This window comes from Mauremys reevesii, unplaced genomic scaffold (genome assembly GCF_016161935.1).
Source record: "Mauremys reevesii isolate NIE-2019 unplaced genomic scaffold, ASM1616193v1 Contig58, whole genome shotgun sequence".
Classification (NCBI taxonomy): Eukaryota; Metazoa; Chordata; order Testudines; family Geoemydidae; genus Mauremys; species Mauremys reevesii.
The window spans coordinates 55254-71046 of record NW_024100871.1 but is presented as its reverse complement, the minus strand read 5'-3'; the positions used below and the strand labels follow the sequence as shown (position 1 = coordinate 71046).

Here is a 15793-nt window from a genome sequence, read left to right as displayed (position 1 = left end):
AGCAATTAGTGTCTGTGCAGCACCCAGCGCAAAGGGGCCCCTGAGCATGGCTGGGGTCTCCAGGGGCTGCTGTAACATATAGTCACAGGAAATTGCAGAAGGGGACTTGGTGAACAGGAGCTAAGGAACAAGGTCTCTGTTTCTGATTTGATATGCTGTCTTGTAGATAAATTGTAAAGTCAGTGGCTTGACCACACTCTGGTTCCTTATGAAATGCATTCAGCAGCCCAAATAACCAATATCAGTCAGGTTTATTGGTCTCTAAGCCAGCAATGATATAGTATAGGGAAAAGTTTCAGTACAATACCAATCTCTGGGAAGCATCTCGTGCAGCGTTGTTACATTCCGCTTACACAAAAGGTTTGCTCCCCAAGTTACACCCCTAAAGCCTCTTTTTATACCCTACCTGTTTAGAGGTACAAGGTGCTGTGTCTGTCATCTGAGACACTGGATTTAACCAATCAACTTGCTAACTTGTTTTTCTGGTACCATGGTGTACCCCTTATTTCTTTGTTCTGAACACATGGTACCAAAGGGTATAACAAAACCTCCTAGGTCTGTACAAGGCTGGAATAATCATATGTCTTGTCCTCTCCCTTTTACATTCAAATACAGACCTGTAAGAGTAACTCTCTACCTGTTGCTATGATAAAACACTCACATGTCCTGATCCTGACAGGTTTCCTATTTATAAGTCAAAGCTTCCTTCAGCAAATGCAAGATGTGATCGGATACTTAACAGGACTATAATAAAGGTGTAGATCAACCTAGGCTACATAATTGCTCTAATATTTGTGTTTAATATTATTTGTGCTTAATGCATGCTAATATATATATAGTGAGAATAATACATATTATTAATATGAGCGATATAGATGCTAGCCAGTATACAGTGTAAGCAGCACCCTACTGGGGTTTTCTTCTGTCTCCAACGGATGCTTGGGATTCAGATATTAGCATGTGAGCTCTTTGGAGCTGGGGCTGTCATTCACTCTCTGTTCATACGCTGCCAGGCACAATGGGGCCCTGACCCAGTTGGTCTCTAGGTGCTACCACAATAGAAATGTTACGTCATAACAGTGCAGAGTGTCTGAGTGAAAGGTCCCGTCTCCTGTTAATTATTTGGGTTTCTCATGTTAGTTTCCTTGGTGTTTATTTTCTGATCAGTGTAAAGTTCCCATCAGGGGAGTCACAGGATGACTGGCCAGAGAACAGTGACTGGGGTTAATCTGTGGGTGGGTGTGGGGGCGATTCCCATCACTGGAAGGGCACATGGCCCCTTGTATGTATACAGGGTCTTCAGCGATATGCACTTGGCTGGGAATGTCAACGGTGCTGCAAGGGTTGTAGTGAGGGGTTATTAGACAACGTGCAATTCTTAAAGTAGGGGAGCAGAGATAACAAGAAACCCCTGGCAGGGCCGGTGCTACCATTAAGGCAAACTAGGCGGTTGCCTAGGGCACCAAGATTTGGAGGCGCCAAAAAGCAGTGCCCCCACATTTTTTTTTACAGCGGTTCCTCCCCGAGCGCACGGTCACTGTTCCACTTCTCCTGCCTCCCAGGCTTGCAGGGCCAATCAGCTGTTTGGCTCCACAAGCTTGGGAGGAGAATTAGAGTGGGGGCGGCATGCTCAGGGAGGATGCTGAGCAAAAGTGAGCTGGGGTGGGGAGGTGCTGCACAGCTCCCCGGGGGGGAACTGCTGTGGAGGGGGGTGTGACTCAGGGCAGGGAGGAGCTGCCACGGGGCGCCTGAGGGTGGGGGAGCTGCTGGAGGACGGGGCGCAAGGTGGAAGTTTCACCTAGGGCTTGAAACTTCCTTGCACTGACCCTGACCCCTGGAAATATTTTATCTCTGACCCCTGCAGGCTTATCCCAGTTAAGGCAGCTTCCCATTCACTAGATGGCACTTTACACCAATCCCAGTGGAGTACTCCATATTATCTGTATTGGTCCAATGCCTTGTCTTTTTATTTTTTCGAGTCACACCTTAATACCACCATCTACTGGCCAAATCTACAATTGCAACTGTGCAAATTTTTCATGTTTTTTGTCTCTGCACCAGAGTTTCATGAACTTCTCTGTCTTGTGGAGCTGACAGTAGCAGACAGACTGTCTAGCAGACACCTCCCCTGCCATTAGCACCCGTGTAACATCCCTGTGGCCACCGCACCCAATGGCTTCTCCTCTCAGCATTAGGAAATGGCTGGTTTTTCAACAGGAAAATTTCTCTCTCCTGCTGTCTGGGAGCCATAGTTTCAACCCTCCAGGGTTAGTCAGAAATGAAATGGGATATGAGGCCTCCCCAACAGAGGGGACTCAGGCTCTGATACAGTCCCAGGTTGGGGGAACTGGCTGGCCCAGTGGGATATGGTACGAGACACAAACTGTACTATCAATCCCCCAAACAGTCCATCACTGCCTAAAGATTATAACCCAGGGTTTCTTTTATTAAAACTCACTCAAAACCACAGTATATGCATCATCCATTCCATTGTCAAATGTAGTGAAACATGCTGTGCTGGCAAACCACACACATGTTTATTACATTTACTCCTGGCTTAAGGTAAAGCAATGCTCAGGTTATTGATTAAGCATAGACTAGGCAATAGCGCACGTAGCCCCTCTAATAGCTCACGTAGCCCCTTCACCATTCATGATATATTGCACAAGGGGAGATGGCTGTGGGTGAACCAATCAATATTTTACAAGTAACCATGATCTCATGCTCTTTGATCTAATTACTAATAAAAACCCAGCTCAAGAGAGCTCGGGACGCCTGCTTGACAAACCTCTTGACTCCGCGTCTCCTTGATCCCAACATCTGGTGACCCCGACGTGATTCACCGGATCCCGAGGACCCCTGCTCATCCGACTGGAATAGTCTAGGTGCACCCGCTGGAAACAGCCACTCGTGAGTATGGGGAGCGATTTATCAGTGCCACAAAAGGCTCATGCTAAGGAATTATTTAAGCTCATTGAGGGGAGGGGTTGCCCAGCGGTTACGCTGCGGCATGTAGAGGATTTTGTTAAGGAAATAGAATGTCAATGCCCCTGGTATCCCGAAGAGGGGTCCCTGCAGCAAGAAGATTGGCAAAAGATAGGAACACAGCTCTTTGAGAAACCGAGAGCAGCAGTACAGCACCTGCTCATGTGGCAGCGCTGTACTGAGGCAGTGGGAAAACTGGGGCCACAGGCGTCTCTCACTGCCGCCCCGCTTCTCGCGCTGACGACACCGCCTCCGTACCCGCGGGTGCTACCACCAGCGCCTGCGGTGTCGGATACGGGGCAGCGGCCCTTGGATCCCCCCGTTGATAAAGGAACTGATCAGCCTTGTTTCCGGGGGAATCGTGGGGGCTGCGTCCGGGCGGCGGTTGTGCTGGCGTGTGAGACGGGGGAATTGAATTTGGAGGAAGAACATCAGTGGGAGAGGGAGTTGCCCATGTTAATGCCTATAGCGGCAGGAGTTGATGCACAGGGCAATGCCGCCAGACAGTGGACGGCGCTACCGTATACAGTACTGAGGGAAGTGAGAAAAGCTATCACGGAGACAGGCATCAGGTCTAATTTCGTGGCAGGCATCTTAGAAGGAATTGGAAATGGCTACATTATGGCTCCACAAGATTGGAAAGACTTATTTCGTATGGTGCTGACCCCCGCCCAGTATATGGTGTGGGACAGTGAGTTTAGGTTAGCTGCTGTGGGATACTCAACCCCAGCTGCCACGCCTGACCAGATTTATGGAGCAGGCCAATTTAGCACTATAGAGGGACAGTTGGAGTTAGACCCAGATACATATATTCGTACTAAACTTAATGTTATGAGAGCTTTCAGAAGGGTTCCCGTAAGTGGGAAACCGACTAGGTCTTTCACAGCCACCCGGCAGCAGCCTACAGAGCCGTATCCGCAGTTCATAGATAGGCTCAAGGAAGCAGTACAGCGGCAGGTTGATAACGAGGAGGCACAGACAGAGCTTTTACGGCGACTGGCCTATGAGCAGGCTAATGCTGATTGCAAGAAGGTACTGCAATCTATAATACATCGCCCCTCGTACACTTTAGCGGACATGATTCAGGCTTGCGCGGATGTCGGTAGTCAAACCCATGCTATGGCTCTTTTGGCGGGGGCTATAAGACAAGGTAATAAACCAGCAGGAAATTGTTTTAATTGCAAAAAACCGGGACACTTTAAAAGCCAGTGTAGGGCACCCGGAGGGGGGGCACATAAAGGAAGGCCCCAGGAAGGGGGTAGGCCCTCCAGAAAATGTCCTAAATGCAACAAGGGGTATCATTGGGCAAATCAATGTCGATCAGGACTAGGGCAGGGAAACCAGTGATCGGGCCTCCCGGGCCCCGGAAAACAACGGGGCGGAAGAATTGACTAGGGCGCAACCGCAACGACCGGCAGTGCTGGAATAGACTTGTATAATCAAGAAGAAAAATCCTCATTCTTACCGGGGGAAGTTCTTTTAATGCCTACTCAACTAAAAGGGCCCCTTCCTGAAGGGACGGTGGGCATTATACTCCCTCGGTCATCAGCAAGTAAACAAGGAATTATGGTAGTTCCAGGAGTGATTGATGCTGATTATCAGGGAAAAATATATGTTCAGTATTGGAGTCACCTGCCTTTTACTTTAAGACGAGGGGACTCCTGGGCACAACTGATACTGTTGCCATATGAGCTCCCTGGAGAAAAATCACAGGTAACACGTACAGGAGGTTTCGGATCCACCCGTACTGAAGGCGACAGCGACTCTTCCTTTCACCCACAGGTGGCGGCGTTGGTACACCGAATATCCCTGCACAAACCTCAACGTAAGTATATACTCCAAGGTAAGTGGCTGACCGGTTTGTTGGACACAGGGGCGGATGTTTCTGTCATAGCTGAAAAGGATTGGGAACCTAAATGGCCTTCTGAGATAGCCCCTGTGTATTCGGGTAGGAGGAAGCCAAGCATCTAAAAAGAGCTCTCAATGGTTACCGGTAAAATCCCAGGAACAAGGCCCCATAATAGCATATATTCAACCCTGCATATTGCCTTTACAGTTTAACATTTGGGGAAGAGATTTGTTAGAACAGATAGGGGCAAAACTGGTTTTGGAAGATGAGTAAGCCTCAGGCTCTTCCGTTACAGTGGAAAACTGATAAACCAGTCTGGGTAGAACAATGGCCATTACCTAAAGAAAAATTAGAAGCTTTGCAGCAATTAGTTGAGCAACAATTAAAAGATGGACACATTGAGCATACTACAAGCCCGTACAATACTCCTGTTTTTGTAATTAAGAAAAAATCAGGAAAATGGAGGCTCCTTCACGATTTGAGGGAAATTAATAAAATACTAGAACCAATGGGCCCCCTGCAGTGTGGCCTCCCCAATCCAAATTTAATCCCTTATGACTACCAGGTGGCAATAATTGATTTAAAGGATTGTTTCTTTACAAACCGTTACAGGAAAAGGATAGAAAGTATTTTGCATTCACAGTGCCAGTCCTGAACAACGCCCAACCCACAACACGTTATCATTGGAAAGTGTTACCCCAGGGCATGTTAAATAGCCCTACCATGTGTCAGTATTTTGTAAACACTGCTCTTCAACCTTTCAGAAATAAGTTCAAACAGCTACTTGTATACCATTATATGGATGATATCTTAATAGCCGGTAGGCCCCTACCCACCACATGGAAAAGTGAGTTAACTGATATCTTAAGTCAATCGGGTCTGGTAGTAGCCCCGGAAAAAATACAGGAAGCCGAACCTTTTCAATATTTAGGTCATAAAATGCTTGCAGCATACTCCATGCCCATACTTCCAAAACTTACCTTGCCAAAAAAATTAACATATGTAGTACTACAGCAAATTCTGGGATCCATAAATTGGATAAGACCGTATTACAAGATTCCCACATCTATGCTAACTCCACTGTTTAATGCCCTAAAATTAGGAAAGCACCCGGGAGACATAATATCACTAACAAACGAACAACAGGAGGTAGTGCATAAGGTCAACGAAGCCATGGCAGAAAGGTGGGTAGATAGAGCAGTACCTGACGTGCCCCCGTCCTTAATCATTCTTGGGGACACTAAACAATTCATGGGGGCATTACTTCAACATACAAGTGAGAGAGAATTTATCTTCGAGTGGATGTATTTACCACACACACACAAAAACACACTCGTCCCATTGTCTGGAATGTTTGCTCAATTAATCACTAAAGGACGCAATCGAGCACTAAACTTGTTTGCCATGGATTTAGTAAACATTATTATCCCCATCCCCATCGCCACCTGGGAAGTTGCATGTATGCACTCGGAGGAGGTGCAAATAGCCCTAGCCAATTATGTTGGGTCCATAACTTACCATACTCCCAAGGATCCTCGTCTCCAAGTTGCTCAGCATATTCCACTGAAAGTATTTTACTTGGTATCTCCCGTTCCCATACAAGAAGCTCTTACCATTTTCACCGATGGTGGCCCCTCCAGAGGGGTGGTCGCTTGGAAGAAAAATGACCAGTGGAAATCCCAGTTTACCTTACCGCAACGCTCTCCTCAGCGTGCGGAGCTAGCTGCGTTAATTCTTGCCTTTAACACATTTTCTGATCAACCGGTTAACCTCATAACAGACAGTTTGTATGCTGCAAATGTTGTTAGTAATATTGCTTCTAGTTGTGTTACTGCATCTTTGGATAATAATTTGCTTGGTTTATTTCTTTCCCTACAACTGATATTACGTCACCGACGACATCTATTTTTTATTGCACATGTTAGAAGTCATCAGCCTTTCCCCGGAGAAATCTCGCAAGGCAATGCCTATGCTGATAACGCCTTAAAGGCTTTCCCCTGCTCTCCTATGGAAAGTCACTCCTTACATCACCAAAATGCTAGGGCATTGGCCAAGCAATTTTCCATACCACTATCTGATGCAAAAGCGGTTATTCAGCAGTGCCCTGAGTGTACTGGAAACCTCGCAGGACCCGCTATCGGGGTAAATCCTCGGGGGCTAGGTGCAAACCAATTGTGGCAAATGGACGTCACTCGGTTCCCACCATTAGCTCCCTGGTCCTATTTGCATGTAGTCATAGACACTTATTCTGGATATATATGGGCAACGCCACAAAAAGGGGAAAAGGCGAAACATTTCTGTAATCACCTCATTCGTTCCTTTGCAGTGATGGGAAAGCCATCAGCTTTAAAAACTGACAATGGCCCAGCCTATTGCTCTTCAGTGATGGCAGCGTTCTGCACGCGATGGGGAATCAAGCATACCTTTGGCATCCCATACAATTCCCAAGGACAAGCCATTGTAGAACGAGCTAATCGCACATTAAAAACTGCTCTCCTGCGGCAAAAACAAAAAGGGGGAATTGTCCCCGGCAGCCTGACAGAAAAGGAAGAATGGCTGGCTCAAGTACTGTTTACACTCAATCATTTAAATCTATTACCTTTCAATTCTCAATTTTTCACCAGGGCACAACGGCATTATCAGACGACCGAAGTTCTTCCTGCTCCAAAGATAACCTATCGTCAGCTACCTGGCCCGGAGTGGAGCGGACCTGTGCCACTAATCACCTGGGGGCGCGGTTACACAGCTGTATCAACACCAAGCGGCCCGCTCTGGGTACCTGCACGATACGTTCACCCATACAAGGATGGCGTGGCATCAGGGACTGAGCAACCCCATCCCTGAGTTCAACATACACTTATATAATGAAAAAGCAGTGGACAACCAAATTATAAAACTACATAATTTAACAAAAGAAGTTACTATGGATGTTGGTTTTTCAGGATTCTGGGACTGGCTTACTGGATGGCTGCCAGACCTATCCTGGCTAAAGCAAATGTTTGCATATGTTATTGTTATAGCTGCAGGATTAATACTTTGTTGCTGCATATTACAGTGTATTCCTTCACTTATTAGCCTATTTGTCCAAGGCTGCCCTTGGCAACGACTTAATACAAAACAGAGCATTCATTGTGCCTGCAAATTGCTTAAAAACAAAAACGGGGAGATGTAGTGAAACATGCTGTGCTGGCAAACCACACACATGTTTATTACATTTACTCCTGGCTTAAGGTAAAGCAATGCTCAGGTTATTGATTAAGCATAGACTAGGCAATAGCGCACGTAGCCCCTCTAATAGCTCACGTAGCCCCTTCACCATTCATGATATATTGCACAAGGGGAGATGGCTGTGGGTGAATCAATCAATATGTTACAAGTAACCATGATCTCATGCTCTTTGATCTAATTACTAATAAAAACCCAGCTCAAGAGAGCTCGGGACGCCTGCTTGACAAACCTCTTGACTCCGCGTCTCCTTGATCCCAACATCAAAACACAAATGTCTTTAACACAACCCTAGATCCTGGTGCAAGTATGGATGCACCATAATCCAGACAGATTCCAGCCCCCGGTTATGTTTTGCTTCCATGGCCAATGGTGTCACTTCCATGCACGGACAAGACACAAGACTTCCCATTGCAGAGGGTGGGAGAAAGGCTCTTGGGACTAACACCCAGAGCCTGGTGCACTGGGTTCCATTCCCAGCTGTTCTAATGACTCACCATGTGAGCTTTGGTAAGTCCCCTCCTGTCTGGGTGCCTCAACGTCGTTCCTCCAGCAGCACATTCAGGGTGTGTCCACGGCTGTGACTGCTCCCGCTCCCCTCAGTCACCGGTAACAGAATGGGGATCCTGACACGAGGGGGCATCCAATGGGATTGCTCCCCCACACACACACAAACTGCAGGTGGTTTCAGCTTCTCAGACTCGCTGCTCTAGGAGAAACAGGGAGGCCCCTTGTGGGTAAGGCCCAAACCTATGGGACCTGCCCTTCTTCCAGCAGTGGCATTTATAAAAAAAGAAAAAAAAATCCTGAGCAATGCCTTTGGGAAAGAGAGGGAGTTTCTGCTCTGGGGCAGAGTTGGGGAAACAAAGTTGAGAAATACAGGGAGATCTTCCCCAAAGACTGAAGTCACCTCCCCTGCCCCATAGAACAGCCTCACCCCACATGGGAGTTTCACTCTGAGTAAGGTAGCAATTTACACATGGAAACAACTGGGGATTCTCATTCCACTTCACTGTTGTTATTAACAACAAACCCAGCATTCATGAGCAACCCTACAATAACAATACAGTGTGACCCCAGTCCAAGCACTCACAAGCATCCCGACAACAACAATCCAGTGTGATAACAGCCTATGCATTCACAAACAACACTACAAAATCAAACCAGCAGGAGTGGCCCCACAGCTCACAAAACGACCCTTTCATAGCAAACCAGTAAGGCTGCAGCTCCAACATATGAGTAGCCTCAGTACCTATGGAAAACCCTACAATAACAGTCCCACGTGGAAAGTGTCCCACTGCTCACAGATGCAGCTACAAAAATAAAATGTAACCTCAGCAGTCACAGACCTTCACACAAACCCCTTTGTGTGCAGTCCCGGCACTCACAAACGATCCCACAACAACAAACCAGTTTGTTTTCTCACAAGCAGAACTCAGTGGAAATTTCTGGACAAATAGTTTACTAGCCGAAAAATGCTGTTTTGGCCAACCCAAATCAGACCGGATTAGTTTTAGCTGGACAAAGGTTTTTAATCCTTTGTTCAGGCTGCTTCAGAAATGTGTGTTTGACCCCTAAATAGTAGCTAACATTTTGCTATTCCTTGGGCCAAAGAGCATGAGAATGACTATCCGGCCTGGGGATTAAGGCACTCGGGAGGTAGGAGACATTGACTCAAATCTTCTCTCTCCCTCATTCAGAGGAGGGATTTGAGTCCCTAGCTCCTGTCACCCAAGTGAGCCCCTCAATCCCCAGTCTATAGAGTTGTTTTCACTCATTTGCTGTTTGGCCCAATTAACATTTAAGTAATTATACAAAGTGGAACAGCCCCCACAGGAGAGCAGCCCATCTCAGAACAGCCTGTGCCATCGGGTCAGGATGCTCACGCTGAGTTCAAGACTCTGCTCCAAAGTGAGGTTCCAAATGTGGGTCTCCCACATCCCAGACGAGTGCCCTCACCCCAGAGAAAGGTTGGGTGGGGCAGGCATTCTTAGGAAGCTGCCCAGAGTGAAACATTTTTATGACCTGAAGCAAAGTTTCCCGATTTACTGACAAATTCTAAAAGCGTTCGAAACTGACCCGATTCCCTGCTCTGGTTTTCTGTTTGCTGCTGACCCGAAACATCAACTATTCACCCAGATCCACTCACAGGTGACCTGCAATAACACCCAGATTCAGCGACATCGCAGAACCTGTAAACCCAGCACCAACCTCTGCAAAACACGCCCATCGGAAACGGACAAAACCCCCGACACTGACCCTGAAGCGGCCGCTCGGCTCTGGGATGTGCCCTGCAGCCTTGGGGTGGGGAGTCACCTCTTCTAAAGGCAGCGTGTGGGGGTCTCTGCTGTAGGGATTTTCCTGAACCTTCCCCAGCCCACCACACAGCTATTGAGATCCCCCCTCAGGTGACACTTGGGCTCCCCCCATCCCCTCAGGTGACAGTTGCGCTCCGCCCATCCCCCCCAGGTGGCAGTTGGCCGTCCCCCCCCCTTGATGGTCCCGTTGCTGACTTTGCTCGCCAGACCCCTCCCCCCACAGGAGTTTCCCAAGTCTCTGCAGGTGGCTCCGGCCCATCCCCCGAACTCGCCACACCCAGAGCTGGAGGGTTCGGGCCGTCCCAGCAGGGCCCCACCAGGCTCCAGCAAGTCTCCAGCCCACAGAGCGAATGGCCACGTAGCCCCTGACTGTTTACTCCCCTAGTGATGTCACCGCACCCTGAAATGCAAACACGGGGGTTACTCTGGCAGATGCCTGAGCGAGTGTGGGGAAGAGACGGACTCTGCCTGCTGAAGCGCCAGAGCTGGGGAGACATCATGCAAAATTCCCACCTTTGTGAGTCCAGCTGGGCCAGGGACTGTGGGGCCCCTGGTTTGTTGGGTGTGTCTGGTTTTTATTAGCCAGACAAGACGGGTGAGGTCAAACCTTCTATGGGACCAACTTCTGCTGGTGAGAGAAACGCTTTCAAGTTATAGGGAGTTATAGACAAGTCAATCTCGCTTCCATACCTGGAAAGATACCAGAACAATTTATTAAACAATCAGTTAATATGCACCTGGATGATAACCAGGTTATAAGGAGCTGGCGGACAGAACCCCAGACCAACAGCAAGGGTGGCAGATGGAACCCCAAACCAGCAGTACGCTGAGCCACTCAGCCCGATGCTGGTCTGGGATTCCGGCCCCTGCCAGCCAGGGTCCCGGCCACCGGCCCCGCACAGCCAACTGATGGTCTGGGGTCCCGGCCGCTGGCCCCACTCAACCCACTGCCAGTCTGGGGTTCTGCTGGGGGGAGTCTGTAAATGTAAAATTTATGACTGGCGCTTAAATTACTGAAGACTTGGCAGGCCACTTCTCAAAGGTTGCCCACCCCTGGTCTAGGTTTACTCTGTCCTGCCTCACGCAAGGGGCTGGACTTGATGACATCTTGAGGTCTCTTCAGCCCAATATCTCCATGATTCTCTGATTACCAACATTCCCGCACTTGTTACGCAGTCCGTCAGGCTAATAAACATTAACCTCTAGGAGATCGTAAGGACATAGGGCAGAACGGAGCATTGGCAGATTCCATCTGCAACCAGTGAGGGGCGGGGTGGGGCAGGGGCGGGGCAGAAAACGGATTTTCCTGTGGAAATTTTAGATGAATTTCCCTTGAAATTTTCAGCAATAAAAGTTTAACTTTTCATCAATGAACTGAAAACCTGAAAACTGGGAAGGAAATGTCAGTTTTGGCATCTGAAAACTGAAAACTTTCAGCTGAAAACTTCCAAAAACTCATATACTTTGGGGCTTTTGGTTTTCCAATGACAAATCAAAAATCTTCAAAGAAAGCAGAGACTGCCACAAATAAATCAAAAAAGCGTTTCTTCAAGGATCTAGTTTTGTATTGAAAACTATCTTGATTTTTAAATTCACCGCTGGCCCCGGTGGAGTTGTCAGTGTGACTGTGTTGTTTCCTCAATACCATTGGTGTCCATGGTGCTGTCCAGTCGGGTATCATACAACACGGTCCCTGCCCTGACAATCTGCCATGGATTGTACTCTTGACTACAGTGTTAAACCTCCCAGCATCCTTTGCTAAAGTCTATCCTGGGTATGTCTGTGGCCTAGTGTAGCTGCTCAGTCAGTCTGACAGTGTCAGGTCTTGAGTACGCACCAGATTTAGACGTGCCATTGAGCTCCTGAAATCTATGCCAAGACCAACAGCTTCACCTTGTCCCTCTTCCCCATTGACCATGAGGTGCCCAACCACACCTGGACTTTGGGGGAGTTTAGATCCTAACTGTGTGGCCTGGGGCTGTCTCTATCATAGGCACAAACTGGAACCCCAAGTCCACACCCCTAAAATCTGGGGAAGGTCAGATTAGGACCCACAGCTGCAGCTAAACCTCAGGACTCATCTCCAGTTGCTCTGTCCCACTCCAGCATCTTCCTTCCCCCTGGTCCTCTCTTGCACTGATCAGCCACAACCACCTTAGTGTTTAGAAATGGGAGCTGGTTTGGAGTCTTTAAACCGAGAGGGGACGTCTCTTTTTACCAGACAGGCTCTAGCTCAGCCCGAAGTGAGCAGCTCAATGCAGGGATCCCTGGGGGAGGCTCTCTGGCCTGGGCTGTGCAGACGCTCTGACTAGATGGTCCCATTGGTCCCTTCTGGCCTTTAAATGTACGACTGTGAAAATAAACTGCCCTGGAAACCTCATGAGAACAGACTAACTGGAGAGACAGAGAGAGAGAGAGAGAGAGAGAGAGAAAGAGGCAGGTTAACATGTGAGGACAAAAATAACATTGTGAGAGCAGGTTCTTCAATCCCACATCACAGCATGTGATACGCCCCCGCTCCACTGAACTGCGAGCTTGGGGTCAGGCTGGGGACAGCTCACTGCTGGGAAGGGGAAGAGGCATGTGCATATAAGACTCTGCAGATGCTCTGGGCACTGTCGGCTCATCCTGCGGTTCCCTTCCTGTGCAGCTGCATGGAGCAGCTGGACTGTGTGTGCAGAAAGTTGATGAGCAGCAGCCAGTCGCTCTCTAGTCCTGCAGCATCTGGATCCATCAATATCCCCTGAAGTGTGGGAAAATGAGTCTAATTCTGCCCTGAGGTTTGGGCAGGATTGAGGTCGGTACAAATAGGGTGTACAACTGCTGCAGCAGATTTCCCACCTTGTGTCTCTCAGGTTTTCCCTGTTTCCCATTCCCGTCCCCTGCAGGTTCTTCCCCTCTTTGGGTGAAGAAGTCCAGGGTCATTGGCCTTCCAGGCAACTACAAGGTTGGTGATTGCCAGCAGACTTTGTGGGGGATTGGGGCTGAGAGGAGGAAGGATGATTAAGTGGTTAGGGAAATGCACTGGGGAACAAGGCTCTGGGTTCAATCCCTGACTCAGTAGAAAATTCTGTGTGTCCTGTGCTCAGTCACTGTGTGCCTCAGTTTCCCCATCTGTGAAGTGAGGCTGAACTTCCTTCTCAGGAGTGTGTGAGGATAAACCCCATTAATGATTGTAAGAGGCTCGGATACTCCAATGACAGGGGATGTAGAAGGAGCGAGAGCATTGGCAAAGAGAGCTGCTTATTTAGGACTTCTCTATACACAGGGAAATTTACCAGTGTAATTAAACTGCTCTAGCTTTCCTGGTGTAACTCCCACGGGGACACTCTTATTGTGGAATCAAAGCCTTTGTCAGGTTTATTCATAGAATCTAAGGCCAGAAGGGACCACTGTGATCATCTAGTCTGACACACACACAGGCCAGAGAACTGCCCCCATATAATTACTGTTTAAACTAGAGCATCTCTGTGACAAAAACATCCACCCTTGATTTAAAAATTGCCAGTACTGGAGAATCCACCACAGCCCGTGGTAAGTTTTTCCCATGGCTAATTATCCTCACTGGTAAAAATGTACAGCTTATTATTAATATTGCTTCCAAACTAAGAAAAGATAAACCAGACAAAGGGTCTCTTATACCAGAACCCGGGTGTGCACCGGGACTTATACTGGGGTAACTGGAGCAGTATAAATTCACCGTTTAGCTGATACCAGATAACTTCCTGGGAAGTACCCTAGCGGCAGGGGTTGTGTTTCATGGGCAGGTGCTGGGTCTAGTTCAGGTGCTTTGGAAACATGTTAGTGGTGCCCACAGCTTTCACGCAGCTGCCTCTATTGCCTCAGCAGGAAATGATCAATGTTCACCCGGCTGGGAATGCTGGGGCAGCTGAGAACTGGACTGGCCGCTCAGCGTCCACACAGTGTGGTTGTGCCAGAGGAGATTTATCACAAAATCCCCATCACTGCTGGCACTGATCACCCTTGATTGCAGTCTCACCCGAGGGACAAGGATGGACTGGGCCATGGGGACACAGCCCCTCGCATCCCTACAGCTGGTCTCACACAGATTCTGCACATGCATAATTGGCACAAGCACTTCTGGCCAAACCTTCCAAAATGACCAGTTTTTTAGGGACCCCAACATGAGACAGCTTATGGGGTGACAGACAGACTGCACTGAGCCCCCACCTGCTGGAAATAAGCCCCTTTAGGATGGCTTAAATGGGGCACCCAAATTCACTAATTGTTTTTGAAAGTCTTGCTCTCTGTGCTTAACCATAAACCCAGCACGGTATTTAAAAATAATGTTGAATCTGTCTACCCCATATATACATCCTCTGTCTATCTCTCTGTGCCCAAACATAGCCATTTATCTATCTATCTATTGCAGGCTCTGTGCAGCTGAGTACTTTCAAGTCTCTGCTAAAATATTAGCATAGAGAGGAGCCCTGGTCATTTCTCCTATATGGAGTCATCTCTCTGTTCCTTTCAGGGTCTGTGCAGTGAGGCAGCTGCAGGGTGAGTGCAGCAGGACGAACTCTGGGGATGGTCTTGCTTCACATCTCAGCTGCGTTTACAGCTCTGGCTAGGAGGGGTATAGGGTGAGTTCCCCTTCTTCACATCCCATTTTGCACTGTCCTTGATCCCGTCATCAACCTCCTATTCACCCTCCCATAGTGAGACTTTCCCTGTTCCTGTTTCTCTGGTCCATTTAGGTTGGGGTCTCTCGCAGTGAAAGCTCCGGAGCCATTTATCTGTCACAAGAGAACCGACCCTCTTACACAGCAGCCTGATCCAAAGGCCAATGAGGTCAGTGGAGTCTTTCCATTGATACCAAGGGTTTTGAATCAGGACCTTTGTTGGCAGGATTATATGAGCTACAAGTAGGAACCAGCTGCCATCCAAGGGTGCCAGCAGCTCAGCCTGAACCACAGACCCAGGGATCACTCTGGGCGAGAGCCGCCACAATGTTCTGCTCTAAAAATGATCTTTTTTAAAAAAGAGAGAGTTTTTGTCAAACATTTTCTTTTTTTCCAAAGTTTCAATTTTTTCAAAGAAAAAATTAAAACTGTCTTGGGGAGGTTTGTAAAAATAAAACTGGGAATGATTTTTTTTAAAAAAAGATGAACATTTTCATTTAAATGACTGACTTTTCGGAGATTTTTAGTTTCAGGTTTTGGGTTTCCCCTCCCTCAATTTTTAGCATTTTGCCACCAAGAGAGATGGAAAAAATGGGGAAAATATTTTCCACACAAAGTTTGAAATAATGATTTTTAAAATAATGCGAAAATATTAATACTTTTTCACTCTGCTGTCTTCTGGCCACTGCTCATAACAGGCAGTCTCAGAGTATGTCTACACTACGAAATTTGGTCAATATTATAGAAATTGATTTTTAGAAATAGATTTTATA

At 47.8% G+C, this 15793-nt stretch overlaps 1 long non-coding RNA gene across 1 annotated transcript; it reads left to right on the top strand.

Moving 5' to 3' along the window:
* Window positions 1-2773: 2773 nt before the first annotated feature.
* Window positions 2774-7504, top strand: LOC120394425. Its single transcript, XR_005592288.1, has 3 exons — window positions 2774-2910; window positions 4768-4810; window positions 7459-7504. It is a non-coding gene; the product is annotated as an uncharacterized LOC120394425 (long non-coding RNA).
* The last annotated feature ends 8289 nt before the right edge of the window (window positions 7505-15793 follow it).